At 34.2% G+C, this 19,856-nt stretch overlaps 1 pseudogene; it reads left to right on the top strand.

The window, feature by feature from the left end:
* The first annotated feature begins 8,237 nt into the window (after nt 1-8,237).
* On the top strand, nt 8,238-8,356 carry LOC120617175 (uncharacterized; annotated as a pseudogene).
* Nucleotides 8,357-19,856: the final 11,500 nt, after the last annotated feature.

Raw genomic sequence — 19,856 nt, 5'->3', positions numbered from 1 at the left:
TTATGGATTCCTTACTCATTCAGAATCAGAAGGTATGTAGCGGTTCTGTACTCTTCATATCTTTGAGTATAATACATAGTGGTTTGGGGCTGTGTATATAGAAGATTTGTGCTCCTTTGTGTCTCATGGACAAAATAATGTTTGTAAATATATACATTTTAAAATATGAGTACTATTAGTTTCTGTTTTCTTGTTTCTAAGTATTGTCTTTATCTCCCCTTAGATCTAACCTCAAGGACATTTAAAGTTATAAAGTTTAATACATGGGCCACAAAATGTAGAGAAAAAAGACAGAAGTCAGTGAAGGAAATCCATTCTGTTCCATTCCTTTAGGTATCTTGGAACTTTTAATAAAGAAGAAGTGATGGAGTAAAGTGTGACTGTATGGGAAATACTCAAATGAGTAAAAATTCAAGATATTTTTTAAAATGCTACATTAGTATAGTAATATCTTTGCATTAAAAACAATGTAACCTCTGTTATAGCAAGAAAGTTAAGGCTAAATTATTGTTTCTCAAACTACCTTCTGCAGGATGATAATTATGCAGAATACCAAATAAAGTTACATGAAAAAATTTAAGTGAACAAATAGTTTGGAGAAATTGAGTTAAACAGGACCTCTCAAAGCCTTTAATACTTTACTATTAAGTGTTACTATCCAAAAGTGAGGCTCTAATCTGCCACCTTTTCCAAACATATTTGACCATATGCTTATTTTCCCCCCTCTTTCATTACCCATCCCCCATTTCCGCCCCTGACCTATGAATGTCGCCATTTCCCCTTAAGAACTGGATCTCTGAAGGTGGGGTGTCTCCTCTCACATGCTCATGGCGTGCACTCGGGGGGCCTGGCGCACCCCGGGTGTGGTCCATGGCTCCACCTGGGGCATGAACCCAAGACCTTCTGCACGTAAAGCAGATGTTCTAGTTCCTACACTATGGAGCCACTCCCCATATGCCTATTTTTTTAGTGAAACCTTTTGCAGGAGTAAAATTGATATGTAGCTGTCCGTGGCATCTTAGGAACTACAGTAAGGACAAATCAACTCACTGATTTGATGTGAAACAGAGTGGATTTCTGAAAGTAAGAGAGAGAACTAAAGACTGGGATTGCCCAGTGTGACTATGTCTGCATATAAGAAGCCTTGACACATGTATATAATAGGAACATGGGGCTGCTGCTCTGTGGTCCCTTGAGATTTACTTGTGCCCCTCACTTATAGAAAATGTTACCTACAAATTCTTTTTAGAATTTGATTTAATTTTTATTGAAATACCTACTTCTATTTAAACATAGCACCATGACACACATACACACACACCCCTCCCCAACGGGACTCCTATTTTCAGTGAGTATCCAATGATTGAGCTCATTTCGTTACTGTTGTTGATGTCATGAATTTTTGAGCCAATTTTCCGATAAAGACCTGGCTCTCAACCACATTGACTAGGGGCTGTATGTGAGAATCAAAATGAGGCACTTCTTTCTGATTGATTTTCTCTTCCAGCATTAACATAATAAACATCATTTATTGAGCTTTGTGTCACATAAATCACCTCTATATTACCTCTTCTCTTTAAAACAACCTTCTAAAGTAGCCATTATTGTCTTCATGTTACAAGTGAAGAAACTGAATCTTGGAGAGTTTAAGTAACTTGCCATTGTAACACAGACGTCTCCCCATAAACCTGCACTTTAATGGAAGTTAAAAAAGGGCATATTGATAGCCTCAAGAGATCAATAAAAAGGAACAGTTACTCTTGATAGTGTATTAATTTGTAAGTATCTAAGAAGTCAAAGTGATAGCTACTTATCCTTCTTTTCTCTCTAGGTTTGGTTAAAATCCTTCTAAATCCTCTTTTATTTTCAGTGGCTAATTATACCAAACTCCTATCAAAATGATCAAATCCAATGTGTGTGTGTATTAGGGTGGATAAATGACAAAATATCTAAACGATTTTGTAATCAAAATCTTGCACTTAAAAACTGGTAGGCCAACCATGGAAAAAACTCAAATATAAAATTAATGCAATAATGGTGTTTATGTTTTTATTACCCTGTAATTATATCATTCCTCTGATTGTTTTTCTTTTCATGCTGGTCTATAAAACGTTGCTGCCTCAACTTGTTTTAAACATCTACATTTGTAGGATTAGGACTAGTGATGTTTTGCCAGTTTCCATGGATGGGAAGCCAGATGCACCAAATCCACCATCTTTGATAATGTCCTTCACTAATTTGACACCTGGCACTCTCAGCTATATTCTTCTTGATGGAATTGTCCTGGTCTTTAGATAACAGTATACTCTTTGTCATAAGAAATAATGTTATAAAATTGGTTATTGTACTGATTTTTATACTTTGCTGTTATAACTTACATTAGTTATCTTTATAAATATTGATTTATTACAAAGGTAAGGTTGATTATTTTTAGGGTTGCTTGTTCAAATAAAATTTTCCATATAATATATTTTTTTTATTTCAAAGGCACTTTTTACTTGTCTTTACTTTTTTGCAGTATTCCAAATACTGCCAAAATTTGTATTAAACTACAGAGACACAAATCTAGATCTGCCAAGATGGATCAATTAATGGGTGGTTAGTATTTTTTCTTTTCTACAAAAGGATTAATTACAGAATTCTTGTAAATGGCAAGTTTTCAATATGATCACTTTTCTAGAAGTCCGTTTTCTAACAAGTTTCCAGTAATCAATCCTTTACGTTAAGTATGTTATATTAGTGAAGTATGTATGCTTGCATAAATGAAAAGTGTTCTACATAAAAATTGGGGGTTTATATCTGGAAACAAGAAATTGCTACTAGAAAATGTGTTAACCTGAACCATCTACTTCTATTATCAATTAAAACACATTTAAAGTAAATAAATATTTAACAGCATATCTATATTTTTTCTGCCATGACTCCAGTATTACTCATTATTTTAATATAAGGAAATGCCTAATAAACCTCCAGGTTTTTACTTAAGCTAATAAATGCTTAGCCTTAGCCCTACAATTCTTTTAAAAATATAAAATCTTGTTTGCTAATAGATATTTTCTATTAAAGTTGGCCTTTGGATTTATCTGTTCTTCTTGGAAAAGTTCCAGACCATTCTGGCTTTGACCTTGTAATCCAGTATTGCCAGTCAAAGTAGCATTGTGTAAGAGTATCCCGTGGCTCTTCTTTGACCTATATCTCTCCAGCTTTCTTACTCTCCGCTCACTTCCTCCCCTGCCTGCAGCACCAAGGGGCAATGAGGGCAGTTCCAGACTACTTCTTCAACTTTATAATAAAATGTTGCTGGAGGAACAGGGCCCATGGGCTAAATGTGGAGACGATTGCTACTCTAGATGGTACTGCTTTTTTATAGTCCATAAATGTTAACATGCTCCCAGGTGTTTCTTCTGAACACTGATGTTCAAAAACTGTTGTTCTAGATGACCAGACTGACTTCATCGTATGTACTGTGTAAAAGAAGTATACTGGAGACTTCTGGGAAGATGGTAAAATGAGGAGACCCTTAAATCTCTTCCAGAGAAATTCTACTGAAATATCTATAAAACTATCAGAAACTGAAAATATCCTTAGTAAGAGCAATAAGTGACAAGAAATAAGTATGTACAAGGCTATGACATTTTTACAAGTGTTTAACCTCCCCCAAAAGTTTTTTTTTTTTTACCTCTAAAATGGCATTATCATTCCCACCTTATAAAAGGGTTGTGAGGATTAAATAGTAAGGCACATAAAAAAAGGTAGCACAACATCAAGTATGTAGAGAACACTTAAAAATTGTTTACTCTTTTCACTAAGATTTTCATCAGCTTCTACCTACTCCAAGCTAGGTGTATAAACTAGCTATTTGCTGGCACTGCACCACTTAGGTCTGAGCCCCCACTTTACCAGTTAATAAGGTTTGGTATTATTCTGGGGTTCCAAACCCAAATTTTTGGTGTATTAGTTTCAGTGTACTTCTACTTTTGTCCCGATTCTCGGTGTTAATGCAAATCTGCCTCTGCCTTCCACTTCGTACTTTGTTTTTATTTTCATTTTTGAGAAGTGTTTTTATCTTTTATTTATTATTTTTTATTTCTTTTATCTTTTATTTATTATTTTTAAATTTCTTTTATCTTTTATTTATTATTTTTAAATTTCTTTTATCTTTTATTTTTTATTTTTTATTTCTTTTATCTTTTATTTTTTATTTTTTTATTTCTTTTATCTTTTATTTTTTATTTTTTTATTTCTTTAAATTTTATTTATGTGTTTGTTTATTTGTTTATTTATTTATTTATTTTTTATGGTGACATGGGTTAACGAAATCCAATAAGTTTCAGCTGTACACTTTAACAGTAAGTGTACTGTTAACAGTAAGGCATATATATGTTTACACTGTGTGTTCACTTCCCATAGCCCATATTTCTTATATCTAGTCAGACTTCCCAAGTATTCTTCAGACATCAAATATTACTGAGACTCAGAGGCCCCGCTGAGGCCTCCTGATCTCTTACACATCAGTGCTCACTAGCCTAAGACTTACATTCACTGCCCTGCCACCACTTCATCCTGCTGACTCCTGTCTATGGAGGAATTCTCCTGTGGGTCACCATTTCCAGTCACTTCTTTGCTGCCCACTAGTATTCTCCCTCTCATCTCAGAATGTGCTATAGCTTGGAACTTTCACCACTACTTTCTACAAGCTTCTATACAGTATGGTAGAGAGTGAATACACACCCTTTTCTGTCCTATGACTCCTCCCCAAGCTTGCTCCTCTATTTATAAACCATCTTGCCACCAGCTTTGATTCAAGTTTCCTTCATATTCATTTACATCACAGACTAATGAGATGAAAATTAATGCCCCAAAACACAATACTAACACAAAATGTGACAAAATTTTAAACTACATGAAATCCATAAGCATCTAAGCAAAGAAAAAGACACCTATTACAACTTATTATAAAAAGAGCTAAAATCAGGTTATTTTTGGATTTCTTCTGTGTAAACATCAATTCTGAAAGATGACAGAGTGACAATTACATCTCCCTCAAGAAAAAATAAAAGGAGGACCCAAGAGTTTTATACAAAATCAAGCAAGGTGGAAAGGAAATAGGATATTATCTAATTCCTAATATTTCTGAAATATACTATCAAGTGAGATTTTTTTACTAAAAAGTTATACATAAAAGTTTTTTGAATAATTATATTTTTCCATTGATTTTTAATATAGTTACAAGGATATGTTCCCATAGGAAGAGAGAAGGAAGAAACAACAGCCACTTTAGAAGAAGTTTCTGCTTTTTGTTAGCCTTGGTGACTTATATCCCACATGTCAACTTTAGAAAAAGGTGGTAAGTTATCTAATCATATTTTGAGTAAACATTTGACTGATAGTACAGTTAAATGCTGTTTCTTAGAGGATTCTCACCGGCTCCATGGAAGCTGAATATATAAAGCCAATCGATGCACAGAAATGATTTTGCCTATTTCCTCACTGGAATTCATAGTCTGGAAGAGTTAGCTAAGAAATTTTCAGCTAAGAATTCAGATTGCTCTGGTTTATTAACAAGTGTAGAGTTTGGTAAAGCTCCCATTTCATGGGCCATTAGAGAATTTCCAATTACCGCCTTGTTTTCCGTTGAATGCATGTGGTCATAGACATTGCATAAACTTTTGAAAATGATTTTTGCTCTTTTCTGAATTCATTTATTCAACCAAAACAGATCATTCCAGGAACCATGCTAAGTGTGAAAATAAAAAACATACACAAGACTCAATCTCTACCCTCAAATAAGCTGTTTCTAATCAAGCAGGAAAGTTAACAGTTTGAAGCTTCTTTAGCTTAAAGTTTTGTTTTGCACTGGCTTTCGGAAAATGCAAGATAGAGTTATAAAAAATGGATGCGCTGTGCATGTAAATCCAACTGAGGAAAATCACAATTACTGAGCACTCACAATTACTGAGTGCTTACTATATACCAGATCCTATGCGAAGTACTGTACAAATTTTATTTAATATAGTCCACACAGTAATTTCATTTTTCATAGGAGGAAGAGAGCCTTATTGCCATTTTACAAAATTAAGAACTGAGCTTAGAGAAGTTATTAGGTATAAGTCATATAAATTGTAAATGGCAAAGAAAGATTCAAACTCTGTCTATATGACTCTAAAGTTGGTGGTTCTTGACCTCTCTGCTGTCACCTCCATACTGAATGAGGAAGATGAACATGCCCAACATCTTGTGCACAAAGTGAGATTAATTTGGATGCAAAATCTTCTTCTCATGGAACTCTTTTGCCACCCAGCATGATCTTCTTAACTGACATTTGTTCTAATGATGTGGCAGATTCGGGGGTCTATTATCATTTGAGATGATGTAGAAGGTAAGGAGAAGGTAGGGATTTATAGCTCTTTACACATTATGTTGAAAGTAAATGTTTTTTATTCGTAAAGATATATGTACCCCATGTTCACTGCAGCATTATTCACGGTGGCCAAGACATGAAAACAACCAAAGTGTCCTTCAATAGATGATTGGATAAAGAAGATGTGGAACATATATACAATGATATACTTCTCGGCCATAAAAAAAGCTGAAATACTGCCATTTGCAACAACATGGATAGATCTTGAGATTATCATGCTAAGCAAAATAAGTGAGATTGAGTCAAGAATCATTTCACCCATAGGTGGAATATAATACTGAAAGCAACAAATCAACAAGACAAACAAAAACTCATAGACACAGACAAGAGTATGGTGGTTATCAGAGGGAAAGTTCAGTGGGGAAGTAGATAAAGGTAAAAGAAGATCAAATATATGGTGACAGAAGGATATCTGACTTTGGGTGGTGAACATACAATGCAGTGTACAGATGATGTATTATAGAATTGTATACTTGAAACCTATATACTTTTATTAACCAATGACACAGCAATAAATTTAATAAAAATTTTAAAAGTATACGTTTATAATTATAGACCTTCCCAGACATTTCTAAGGCATGATTTTCCTTATCTCTCTGTTAATGGAGTCTATCGCTATGTCTAACAAAAAACGGCTGTTTAGTATCTGATTTTGTAATGAACCAGACAATAAGAGAGACAGATAATGCCAAAGCTTCCCATAATATTTGTGAAGCACTGGGCAAAAATGCAAATGAAAGCCTCCAGTTTATGGTCTGCTCTCTTTCTTTTTCTTATTCTGTGATCAGTCCTACACCATAAGAGTCCTTGAAACTTATGTAGGACACTATATTACATATGTCCAAGGTTTGTCCACACAGCATACAAATAGAACCCACCGGGCCACTTCTTAGGCCTAGGGTGTGCTCAATAGCCCTGCAGTGCCCCCTCAGGAGGATGGACCAGGTAATACGCTCATGCAGTCCTAGAATAGGGCTGGGTCCATTTGGGACAGAGAACTCTGGGGATTTGTGAATCAGACTATGGTCTGGCAGAAAGACATGTAGGGTCTGGGTGGGCCCAGCTTCCCTTGGTCCCTTTCACTCTTAGCTCTGTGGGAAGGGACACAAACACAGGAAGGCTTCAAAGTGCAGGATCTAAAAGTGGGGCTGGATCTACCTAAGGCCTACTTTATAGAATGAGAAAACGAAAATTTGGACAATTTATGTTCCTCGTTCAGGCTCAAAAAGATAGTGAGGAGTTACGGAACCATTGACTTCTAAGATCTAAGACATTTTTCACTATACCAGTTATCCTATTGTGTTTCTATAGGGAATAACAAAAAATTATCTAGAATATTTAAGAGCAATAAATTCTCTCTTAGTTTTTCTCTGCAGGAAAGGCTGAGTTATTCCTCTGACTGTCATCAGAAGATTCACATCAACTTTATAACCTCTGGATCTCTGACCTTTAAAGCAGAGAGAATGGGGATGATTGAGTGATAGCGAATTTGTAAGGGCTTCTGTCTCCTGTGGAGCACGATTGTCAAAAGTGATGCTTGTTGTGTTGAAAGAAAATTGAAGTTTTGTAAGAGCCGTAACCAGAGACCTCTTCTTATCATAATAGGTCACTCATCCAAATTGGTTTCTTGTCTGGACTAGATTGTGGGAAATGAGCATTTTCTTTCTTAGCAATTACAAAGACCTAACTGAATACCAAGGCGTCCTTGCTATCTGTATTTCTGGGTTCTAATTAATTTTCTGTTTAAATGTTAACTTCATTTACTTAGATTCTTTTTTTTTAAACATGAAGAAGAATATGTTAAAACATTAAGAAAGTCTACATCCATGCCACCCTGAATGTGCCCAATCTCGTCAGATCTCTGAAGCTAAGCAGGGTCGGGCCTGGTTAGTACTTGTAAGGGAGACCACTTAGGAATACCAGGTGCTGTAGGTGTTAAAAAAAAAAAAAAAGTTAAGAAAGACTAATATTAGTTTTTTGTGTTTTATTTTCATTCTCCTCGTGACCGAAATTTTCTTAAATTGAGAAGGAAGATGGAATTTTTTATGGGTGCTACATCTCAGGCTCTAGGCAAAAATTCGACATGATTTAACAACAACAACAATAAAAAGAGTAACCTAACAGTTTACCTTTTGTTTAAAAAGAAAATAGATTAAAGTGGCAAAGATGAAACTTATCCAGTATATTTTTTAAATTGTGGTAAAACACACATAACATAAAATTTACCATCTTAACCATTTCTAAATGTACAGTTGAATAGTGTTAAGTATATTCACGTTGTTGAACAACAGATCTCTAGAACTGAAATTCCATACCGATTGAACGACATTCTATTTCCCCTTCCCCACAGCCCCTGGCAACTACCATTTTACTTTCCATTTCTACGTAAAGAGTTTGACTACTTTAGATACCTCAGATTAGTGAAATCAAATAATATTTGTCTTTTTGACTGGCTTATTTCACTTAGTATAATGTTTTCAAGTTTCTTCCATGATATAGTGTCTAACACAGGATATTTTTCTTTTTAAAGGCTGAACAATATTCCATTATATATGATATATATGTATATATATATTGATATCTTATATCATATATATTTATATATATATATACCATGTTTTCTTTATTAATCAATAAACAATTGGGTTGCTTCCACCCGTTGGCTATTGTGAATAAGGTTGCAATGAACATAGGTGTGCAAATATCTCTTCATGAGTCTCTCCAATGTCTTTTATAATGTGAAAGAGTGCATAAACATGCAGAATTGCATATTGAAAAGTATTCAATCAGGGCTTATTTATAAATAAATTTGTATTTAATTTAAAACTATTTAAAAAGCAGATTAACTCTTTTTCTTTTATGCTGATTAAGATGTCAATTATTTAGGTAAGTATGCTTACTTATATATATCTTGATTTTATTTATAAAGTATTTGACAGCGATTTGCCCTGGTTTCCTGAAATACAACTTATTGGAAATCAAATAAGTTTCTCTTTTATCATAAAGAACACAACCTCCTACATCTTCCTAAAAGATAAAATATAGTCACGTGTCTGAATTGTATATACATAAATATTTATCTTTTCTGAAATGTAAACGAGTGTTACTTATTAGTTGATGATAATGATGATTATCACTAATTGAGTACTTACCAGAAGTCAGTACATACTATGTACTTTACACATATTTTTTTCTCCTTTAATCTGTACCCCCTGGGAGGGATTTTTTTTTTTTTTACAAATGAAGAAACTGAGGCTTAGAAAATTTAAGTAAACTTAACCAAGGTTATTTAGCTAAGAGTGGTTAAACTGAGGATTCAAAGCCAGGATTATCTGACTCTTCTTTACCTGTTTGCCTTTTATTTCTAAAATTCATCTAATAGAGGTAAAAATTGTGCTTTTCCTTTACTCACCATTCTATTTGAGGTCCTAGTGAATGGTTTCAATGCAAGTGAAGAATGGATAATATTTATGTTATCAACCTTATGAGAGAGACGGCATTTCTCATGTAATTTTGTAACCCTACATGTGTATTTGTAATGCTTTGGGGAGACGATAATTTTCTTCCACATCTGCCTTAAGTACCCAAAAGAGAATTGTAATAGAACAAAATAATCAGTCTTTCTAATTTCACCTTGCTTGAGCCTGCCCAGTTCTATAACCTATCACTTAGCAACTTCTGCTTAGTTCTGCACATAAATATGCTAATAGTTGAAGGAATCTAACCTGTAACCTAGGAATTATTGAAATAACCTTCCTGCTTGAAACCACCTCCCCAAGGAAATAAGGAAGGTATGTACAAAAACAATGATTATCAAAAGATGTATAGGAACCTCATGACTGGGACCACAGCAACCAGAGTTCATTGAACAAAAGCAAAGAAGTTTCATCCTCCCCCTTGGACCTTTGCTGACGTCCTGATGTCTGTGGTCATCAAGCACATCTTGACCTCAAATCCCCCTCGTTTCCTTCTCCTCTTGACATAAAAGAAGCCTGAATCTTGTACTTTCTTTAGGACTCTAGTCTACTATCTTCTTGGCTTGCTGGCTTTCCAAATAAAATCACTTTTCTTGCCCCAACTGCTTGTCACTCAACTTATTGGCTGTCATGTGGCAAGTAGTTTGAACTTCACTCAATTATAGAATGAGTATGCTAAAAGAATAAAGACAAAGTACTGAGCCTATTTGAGAAATATGAGTTTAGACTTGTGGGTCTACTATACATGTTGTATGTTGCTAACTACAATGTGATAAGATAGCCATTCTTCAGGAGCATGTGTGGCCAGTGCTGGACCTGAGTTGGTTTCTAGATTTCCTCCAAATGACTTTAAAATGGTTCTTCCCAATCAAGGGTTTGTGTGTTTACTCAGCACTGGAGGCTGAAGCACTTTGATGGTTGTCTGTTAATGGTATCAGTTTCCTAATTCACCACCTCAGATTATAATACAGCCGAGCATCTCATACTTTAATGTGCATCACAATCACTTGGAGGGCTTGCCATAAATCTTGGCAAGGTGAACTGTATTTCTTAGTCATTTCTCATTTTGCTTTCAGCTCATCCTGGAGGCTAGTTGGAAATTCTCACAGAGAGTGCTGATTATTTGAGCTTCTCCACCATGCAGTCCCTCTGTCCTTCTGAAAGCACATCTCCCAGCAGCTGAAGTAAGTCATTTTTTTCCTTAGGGAACCAAATTCAAACACTACCTTCTCTCTCAGCCTGTAATTAAATCTGGTGGGTAGGTCAGCAATGCCACTGGGTCAGGAACGAGAAGAAAAAGGAAGTGGAAGAAATGGCATTTGTTTTTTGGCTGGCCCTGGTACTTCTCTGAGAAGGAGGCTCTGGCGGCCATACAGTGGAGTCCCTGTGCCCAGAATACTCATGCTTGCTCAGAGGCTGCCAACTGGCTTTGAAATGGTTCTTCCCAATCAAGGACTTATGTGTTCACCCAGCACTGCAGGCTGAAGCACTTTGCTGGTGGTCTGTTAATGGTGTCAGATTCCTAATTCGCCACCTCAGATTATAATACAGCAGAGCGCCTCATATTTTAATGTGCATCACAATCACTTAGAGAGCTTGTTAAACAAAGATTCCTGGACTCCTGCCCAAAGATTCTGCTTTAGTGGGGCTTGAGAATTTGCAATTCTAACAAGCTGCCAGGTGATGCAGATGCTGCCTGTCTATAGCCACAAAAGGCTTAAGAGGGGGAGAAATTAGTTGAGATCAAGTTTCTAGAGATAATGAAAACAAGGTGTCTTAGTGGGGATGTCTAGGAGCTCTGTGGTCTCTTGGACATGTAAAATCTTCTCCATAATTTGCCTTTAAACTGTAGTTGAGAGCATTGTTTATTTCAACACTCGAGTAACTAAGGAAAATCTCTATCCCTTTTCTAATTACATAGCATGAAATGCACAAATTGTAATTGTACAGTTTCATGAATTTTGACAAATGCACACACCCATGTAATCCATATCCTTATAAGATCTAGATCATTTCCATTATCTCAGAAAGTTTCTTGGTACCCCTTCCCAGTTAATCTCCTCTTGAACCTCCCCTCCAGGAAACCACTATACAATTTTAATTTTGTTAACCAAAAGTTAGTTTCTTGTTCTAAAACTTTATATAAGTGGGAAAATGTATAAATTCTTTTGTGTCTTCTGTAGCATAATGTTTTTGAGATTCGTGATGCTATCACATGTTTAACAGTTGTTCCATTTAATGACTGAGTAGCATGCATATACTACAGCTTGTTTATCAATTTTCTTATTGATGAATATTTTGGTTGATTCTAATTTGGGGATATTTGAGTAATCTGATATGAATATTCTTGTCCAAGTCTTTTGGTAGATCAGAGGATAGGTATATTTAATGTTTTCCAAAGTGGTTGCATCATTTTACACACATGGGAGAGCTTCCATTTCTAATATTTCATGCTGTCAGGTTTTAAAATTTCAACCATTCTAGAGGATAGGTAGTGGTATCCCAGTGTAATTTTAATTTATATTTCTTGATAACTAGTGATATTGAGCATTTTTTCATGCATTCATGGTCATTCATATATCTTCCTTTTTGTTCAAATTTTTTGCCCACTTTAAACATTTTGGACTGTTTGGCTCTTTATTATTAAGTAGTAAGACCTTTGCATATTATGATTATAAATCTTTTGTTAGACATATGTAATATGATGTGACTATTTCTGTAAATGTGTGCCTTTTCATTTTCTTCATGAAATATCCTTTGATAAGCAGTTTATAATTTTGATAGTCTATTTAATTTTTTATAGTGAGTATTTTCTGTGTCTTTTGTAAGAACTCTTTGGGTCATGAAGATATCCTCTGTGTTCTCTCTTTCCATAAAATTTATAGTTTTAGCTTATTTGATATATCTCAAATGAATTTTGGTGTTCAGTGCAAAGTGTGTAACTTTTAAGTGATTCTCTTCCATCTTAGCTGCCAAGGAAATCATCTAATTTTAAAGTTAATCATGGATATTATGTTAACTTTTATGGTTACCACATTTACATTCTTTTCACTTTCCCTACTGCTTATTTTCTATTTTGTTCTTTTATTGTATATGACTTTTATTTAAGAGGGGGAGTATTTATTAGATCCAATAACTAAAAACAAGTAGGATTTTCTTATTTATCCTGGTAGGTAATTAGACTTAAATTTGGCTACTTCAAATTTTATTCTGTTGTAGAATAGGAAGAGCAGGTGGAACTCCAGGCAAAGGCATTAGAGGTAATGTTTGGATAATACCCACTCGACTGAATGAGGAACATTGGATTTTATGAGATTCGGATTAATGTCTCCTGCAGTGAGTACAGGGTCCAAATGCAGTTCTGCTACATGACAAAGAATTTTCCTGATTCTGTCTTCTCTGTGTTTGGTTTTGGTCCAAATGCCTAGAATTCCACCTCACTATGCCACTAGCAGATTTTCCATCTGTTCTGTTTAGTCAGGAAGATAAAGGATATGTTTCGTCTCACTGTCCCTTATCTCAATGTTTATACACCTGTGTTTAAATTATAGTATGAGGAAGAATGAGAATATGAGTCAGATGCCCTGGCAATATATTTCCTCCTAACAAAAGAGAGATGTGTGCTGGCCTACCTTACTTCCACCAGCCCTGCTGTACTACCAAATATCAAACTCTATCACACAGAGTCCTGAATTTATATATTCATTTATGTACAATTACTTTCAGTGTATCAGTACAATTTCTCACAGGCTTCAACATAATTAAGGCAGACTATTTGCCAAATACCAATCCTAACAGCTTTATTTCCTACTCAGCCTATCTCTTTCCCAAGAAAAATGTAGTAAAATGAAATCGATTAGAAACTATGTTGTTAGAAAGATAATCTTAAATCTATAATTTATAAGAAATAAAAACATGTCTTTTGCAAAAAATTGGTACTTCATTAGCAATGCATTTTTTGTCATATGCATTACAGTCTCTTGTGGCATACTATTATGTCTGGACATTTTTAAGTCACTGACTTTGATAACTTATTGATTGTCATCATCTTGGTGGAAACCTTTTTATTATGTGTGGACTTTCTGGTCTGCCATTTCTCCTCTGCCTTTCATTTCTCTAAACATTATTACTCATATACATTGAACTTAAGAAAAAAAAAAGTCCTAGAAAAGGTCCACTAATTCTTAAGAAATAAATTTGGCACTAGTTCTTGGAGAATAAGAAAACATGATAAGAAAGAGTGACCTTGAATAGGATTCAACATCTACAATCCGGAACTATTGATCTGCTGCCTTTCCTGAGCAATTTACCCTAAAGTGGGACAGAGAAAACTCATGGTTGAAAGAGGCAGGAAATAGAGGGATTTCAATTCCAGAAGCTGAAGCTTCCTTGGAACTCATTAACAATTATGATAGAAATAAGAAATAAGCACAAAATACAAGACAGTTGTGTTCAAAATTTAGTGCAGCTTTCTGTCACTAACTTACTTTACTACCTTGAAAAGGGAAGAGGACTACGAAGTGCTATATGTCTACTGTTTATCAGGCATTCGAATACATAATTTTAATTAAATCCTCCAGGACATTCTTATAGAAATGATAATAAGTATTATTATCCCCATTCCACAAAGGGAAACACCAAAGTTCAGAAAATTTAAGTAACTTGTTCAAGTTTACATAGTTACGAAGAGCTCAAGCCTGGCTATATCTGACTCCAAAACTCGTGCCCTTGTTCAAAACCATACTGGCTCATTGAGCTTCAGTTTTCCCATCTGTAAAGGGAAGGAGTGCCACCAGATGCCTTCTGATGTCTTTTTGTCTGCTGCACTCTCATTTTACACGCATGGCCCTAGGGGATAGAAGTAATAGAAATAAACAAGGTGTCTTATCTTGTGATGCAATTTTCTTTCTAACTTAATGTCATCTTTCTAAATAATAGAAGGGATGAAATATTCAGGTCTAAAATTATAAAAAGATACTGAAATAGAGCAAAAGCTTAAACCACTGCTACACAACAGCCAATAAGACGAGTGACAAGCAGTTGGGGCAAGAAAAGTGATTTTATTTAGAAAGCCAGCAAGCCAAGAAGATGATAGACTAGATTCCTAAAGAAAGTACAGGATTCAGGCTTCTCATGTCAAGAGGAGAAGGAAACCAGAGGGGTTTGAGGTCAGGATGTGATTGATAACCACAGACATCAGGACGTCAGCAAAGGTCCAAGGGGGAGGATGAAACTTCTTTGCTTTTGTTCAATGAACTCTGGTTGCTGTGGTCCCAGTCATGAGGTTCCTATACATCTTTTGATAATCATTGTTTTTGTACATACCTTCCTTATTTCCTTGGGGAGGTGGTTTCAAGCAGGAAGGTTATTTCAATAATTCCTAGGTTACAGGTTAGATTCCTTCAACTATTAGCATATTTATGTGCAGAACTAAGCAGAAGTTGCTAAGTGACAGTTATGGGAATTGGGCAGGCTCAAGAAAGGTGGAGTCAGCAAGACTGATTATTTTATTCTATTACAATGCTACTTCAGATTTAGAACCAAAACAGCAATACGAATGCTAAGTATTTATTCTCTCTATACTTTGCAAATAAAGTCCTTAAAAATAAAATAAAAATTACACAGTGTAACAACAAGCACATCAGTTGTTAAAATTAGTAGATAAAAAGCTTACTCATCATGAAGTTTCAAATCTGACACACTTCTTTTAACTGACAAACAATGAAGCTTTTAAAAATGGTTTTCTTATTTTACTCTGCTGGTTTTAGTATAGTGCTTTTGTACTTTGATTGAAAGTGTTAGACTTGCCCGAGTATTTCCCACACAATTACTGGGTGGGAAAATGGAACCAAAGGCAGAATGAATGAACAAGGTAGAACACTCATTTCCAATGAGGGGTAACCAAGAGCAGCAACATTCCAGGCAAATGGGTAGTTTTCTTTCTACACTGACATGTGTTTCTAAAGAGAATGTTGAACATAAATTAACTGAACCTGAACTTGGGAGACAACCACCCTTTTGGAAAATCCTTACATAGACATTTACTAAATATCATAATGATTCTTATTATTATTTACATTTCTAATATATGAGAGACTAATGTGACAATTATAGAGCTTTCCACAAATTCGATCAAGAAGGGGAGTTATAGACTTTATATTTGTAAATAAAAAAACTTTTTATCAACCTCTGTGTTTAGCTTTCAAAGGAGTTTTGTTTTCTCTTTTATTTCTAGTAGTGTCTTGGCTTTTTAAGTTAAGTTGCTTGTGCCTAAACCAATAGAAGTCTTACAATGAGTTATTGTTATTGTTTTGTAAAAGGTGGCATTTTTCTTTTTGCCTTTTTTTTTTATTATTTTGTGAATTTATATCTATTAAGTTTGGCCCAATCAAGAGATCTAACAGAAAACTGTTGTAGCTGTGTGCTACCAGCTTCAAGCTTTACATATTCCTGTATAAGTGTTCACGTACATTTCGTCATGTCCACAGAATGTGTTTCAGAGTAACTCCTAATAACTCCTACCTACCTTGTGGAGTAAAATAAAACTTAAGAGCATTGTTTTATTATATTTGAAACAGAGCAAAACAAAATAGCGCATGTTTGGGTATTTTATTCAAAAATGTTGGAAATCTAACTTGAAACATCAAACTGTGAAAAAGAAATATTTTCTTTTCTTTGCTCTGAGTAGGCTAAAGATTGTACATTGTCATTAGCATTTAAATAGATATTTAAGCAGATATTTGGTTTACATCTTAAAAACATTCAAATGATACAGCTAATTCCTATTCATAGTCAAAGATAGTACTCCATTGCAAAGGATAAAAGCTTAATGTGTTAAATTCTCCTGTCCCACAGCCTGCCAAACCATCAACTGAAGACCAGACTTGCCTATACCCGCAGAAAGTGAGAAGATTCCGCATGGCTGTACAGGGAAGCTGAATATTTCTGTTCTGGTTGGATACGGAGACAGAGGGACAGGTCAGGCATAACTTTCTTGTCTTTCTTATCCTTTCACTCGGGATGAGGGCTTTTTACCTCAGACCAAAACTTAGGAGCAAAGCTCTGAGTAGACTAAGTCCTGAGAAGCATGTGCGAGGTAGAGAAAGCAGCCTTTTTCTCAGCCAGTGTGAGAAACTTAGCAAAGTACTATATAACACCTGAAGTGCTATTAAATAAATATTTTTTTACACTTTCAGTTTCTCTAACTGCCTCAAGTTAACTGAGCTTCCATAGAAAAGGTAAAGTAAAATGAGCTGCAGAGGGTATAAATTTGAGTCTCAATACCCTTGAATATTGTAAGGATATGCATAAAGGAGTAATAATTATGACTTATTCTGTCTTTCACACCCACTTACTTAGTCAGTTGTGCTTAAACCTTCATCAACTTGGAACACAGTTATTGTAAATATCATAGCTAAATATACTAAACACACTAAATGAAACATGAAGCGGTGCGTGATTTTTATCAAAAGGGCAAGGTGTTACTCACCTTTTCCTTTCTCTTAAGTAAATGACCTGAATGCTATGCTGCACCTACCCTAAGTTTAAATCCAAAATATGTCGTCTTACTTATCCATCTTCTCTATCGAGTCATCCTAGTATATTCTTTGGATGAATCTGTGATTTTTTTTTTTTCCAAAATGAGTCAGAGCAAATTTGGGGGTATTGAATCTTTGTGATACCAGTAAAAATGTTGGATTGTTTTTTAAAAAATCATCTGGGTCTGTAATATAAGTGAAACAACTGGTGTTGTCTGGCAATTTTCTTTATCAACAGTATTTGAAGACTTATTTGAGTTTGAGAAAAATAATTCATACTTAAGGAAGACGTTTTCTCCTAATTGCTTGAAAGATTTTCAGGTTTCTGATTTTCCAAGCAATATAGTGTTTATAATAAATCCCTTACAAGTCTAGCACAGAAGAAAATTTTCTTAAATAGAAGCATTTTTTTCTAATATTTTTATTCTAATGATAATAGTTTCCATGGTTTCTTTGCAGCATTCTAGAGTGGAATATGAGTGGCATAAGGCAAAGTTGTGATTGTTGAGGGTAAGAGGACATTGCAGAGGAGTGTGTTGGCGTTGATGTTGGTTTTATTTCCAGATTCTCAGCCCTGTAGAAGGACTGTGTGTAAATGTGCTCATGGAGTGTTAGATTTCATTATTTATTTATTTTGTTTTCTTTCTCTTAAAATGAGGATAGATGCCATTGGAAAAAGAGAAATCAACCACTTTTTAATATAACCAGGAGTTAATAGAACAGTATAAAATCTATATTTCATATGGCTCTGAGGTTAAAGCTAAAAGCGACCTCTACCCTACGATTGTGTTAAAATGTTTGTATGAAGTCTTAATTGAAAATTATTAATTTGATCATGATCATTTGTAGCAATTTTTATACTTTTATAATTATTTAAAAGTCCAATCATTTTAAATATATAGGGAAATTATGCCTCTCCTCTCTTTTTCTGTATAAAAGTATAAAAACTGAAAAATAAAATTAAAGGAAACTTCTTGTATATCTTCTAATTATAAGCTTTAGGAGATATGATGTTGCTGGAATAGAGCATACATAAATAATTTGTTTCTTTTCTGGGTTAGAAGAATTAAACATTTACATTACTAGGGTGAAGAGTGGTCTGAATTAACTCTCCTAAAAGACCATTTCAGTGCTAACTTCAATACTGAGTCAAAGTTCAAAATTTTAATAACTGAATAATATCATGGTTACACAACATTTTAAAAACATTTGTTTTATGTGTTTTATGTATACATATATTTGAAATATATGCTGCTGTTTTTCTTATTCAAATGATTTCTAATCTTATCTTTCTGAATTTTTCTAAATTTTATAAGAATGTGAAAAAGAACCATTTTATTTTATCTGGTAAATACAAAGTTACATTCTATAGTGGTACGGGGGACTGGAGAAGATTTCTTTATAACCAGTGCAACTTGCTCTGTCAGGCTTTTGAACTTTCCTATAGATGTTAGTTTGATAGGCACGAAAAGCCACAGGGCATCCTTACTCTCCTGGGTCCTGGATATCTGAAGTTCTGTCCCAGGAATTCTGGCAGCATCCAGGTGGTAGTATGCTCCTTTGGACAGTTATCATTTTCATTTCTGGGAAACCAGTGTGAGGCAAAGAATTCTCCATGAAGCACTCTGCTGCTGGGAAACTGACTCTAGCCATGAAAGCAATGGTCTCCAAACTTTCTGTTTGTGCACTCCTTAATGGAATTTGAAAATCAATACAACCCTGGCCGAACTTTAAGATGACATCTAAAATGTGTACAAAATATAAATAATTACAAATTGTGTAATTTCCAAATTATTTTAAATATTAACCTTTTAAAATAAAATTGTTACATAATTTTAAAATGTATCCTATGGAATATAAATACCAAAGTAATTTGATCCCCTGTCATCATCCATCTAAAAAATAGTAGTTCGTAAATAAGTTCTTATTTAACAATTGGAAATTTAAAATCTTTGTTTTTATTTATTTATTTTTAATTAATTTATTTTTTTTATTATGGTGACATTGGTTAACGAAATCCAGTAAGTTTCAGGTATACAATTGAGCAGTAAGGCATATATATATATACATATTGCATTGTGTCTTTATTTTTTTAACTCATTTTTTCCATTTCCCTTCCTCACCAGGTTTTATACTAATTTCATATACTTTTATTCATATAACATAACATAATTTTATTCTTGGAAGTCTTTTATTAATGACCTTAGTTTTTATATACTCCTTTGCAGCAAATATATAAACCAAACTTTACTTTTTAAATTTCCAAAAGATTCTAAATGTTAAAAATATTTTTCCTAGGTGATATCACAATTATTATTGGTTAACAGCTGGGCAAAATAAATTGTATAATTAAATTATGTTTAATATGAATATATTACAATAATGATAAACATTAAAAGTAATAAAAAGCAATGTTTAAAA

The sequence above is a fragment of the Pteropus medius genome, unplaced genomic scaffold (assembly GCF_902729225.1).
Source record: "Pteropus medius unplaced genomic scaffold, Ma_sr-lr_union100, whole genome shotgun sequence".
Lineage (NCBI taxonomy): Eukaryota > Metazoa > Chordata > Mammalia > Chiroptera > Pteropodidae > Pteropus > Pteropus medius.
Note: the sequence above shows the minus strand (reverse complement) of the source record. Positions and strands in the feature narration are given on the sequence as shown.